The sequence below is a fragment of the Chrysochloris asiatica genome, unplaced genomic scaffold (genome assembly GCF_000296735.1).
Source record: "Chrysochloris asiatica unplaced genomic scaffold, ChrAsi1.0 scaffold00002, whole genome shotgun sequence".
Classification (NCBI taxonomy): Eukaryota; Metazoa; Chordata; class Mammalia; order Afrosoricida; family Chrysochloridae; genus Chrysochloris; species Chrysochloris asiatica.
This window is the reverse complement of record NW_006408520.1, coordinates 22115984-22117124: the sequence shown is the minus strand read 5'-3', so window position 1 is coordinate 22117124 and position 1141 is coordinate 22115984. Positions and strand designations below refer to the sequence as shown.

At 40.9% G+C, this 1141-nt stretch overlaps 1 protein-coding gene across 1 annotated transcript in view; it reads right to left on the bottom strand.

The window, feature by feature from the left end:
• Nucleotides 1–1141, bottom strand: part of HFM1 (HFM1, ATP-dependent DNA helicase homolog (S. cerevisiae)) — a 206591-nt gene that overhangs the window by 151221 nt on the left and 54229 nt on the right. The window lies entirely within an intron of this gene.

Below are 1141 nucleotides of genomic sequence, written 5' to 3'. Positions count from 1 at the left end.
TTTTCTTCATATAACCCATCTTCTCTGATTATTTGCTCAGCAAACAGGCTGAATAAGTATGGTGAAATAATACAACCTTGTCGCACACCTTTCTTAATTTTAAAACATTCAGTGCTCCCATGTTCTGTTTGAACAATTGCTTCTTGGTCCAGGTACGGATTCCTCATACTTTGCAATGTTGTCCATAGCTTGTCATGATCCACACAATCAAAAACCTTTGCATAGTCAATAAAGCACAGGCAAACTTCTTCCTGATATTCTCTGCTTTCATCCAAGATCCATCGGACATCAGCAATGATATCCCTCATTCCATGGCCTCTTCTGAATCCAGCTTCATCCTCTGGAAGTTCTGTCAATGTATGCTTGTAGCCATTTCTGTACTTGTTGTTGTTGTTATGTGCCATGGAGTCGGTTCTGACTCATAGCGACCCTGTACAAGGTTTCCGAGGCTGTAAATCTTTACGGGAGCAGAAAGCCTCATCTTTCTCCAGCGAACAGCTGGTAGTTTTGAACTTCTGACCTTGTGGCTCGCAGCCCGTTTCGTAAGCCCGTTTCGTAACCACTATGCTACCATAGTTACTTGCATGGGATATCAAAGAGACTGTCCGATGTTTTCCGCATTCCGTTGGGTCACCACTCTTTGGAATGGGCACAAATATGGATCTCTTCCAATCAGCTGGCCAGATAGTTGTCTTCCAAATTTCTTGGCATAGATGAGTGAGTACCTCCAGTGCTGCCTCACTTTCTAGAAAGATTTCAATTTTTATTCCATCAATTACTGGTGCCTTGTTCTTTGCCAATTCCTTTAATTCCCTTTGGACTTCTTCCTTCAGTATCACTGGCGATGTTCAACCATTTCAAAAGGGAGCAAATGATCAAGAAATACCTTATGATCCAGCAATTTCTCTACTTGGTATATATACACAAGAAATACGAGCTAGGATGTGAGTAGACACATGCACACCAGTGTTCATTGCAGCACTAGTCACAATAGTAAAAAGAAAGAGACAACCTAAGTGCCCATCAACAGAAGAATAAAGAAACAAACTTTGGTACATACACACAATAGAATACTATGATACCTTGAAGAATAATGATGATGCTGCAAAACATGGATGAACCTTAAGAACATATGCTGAGC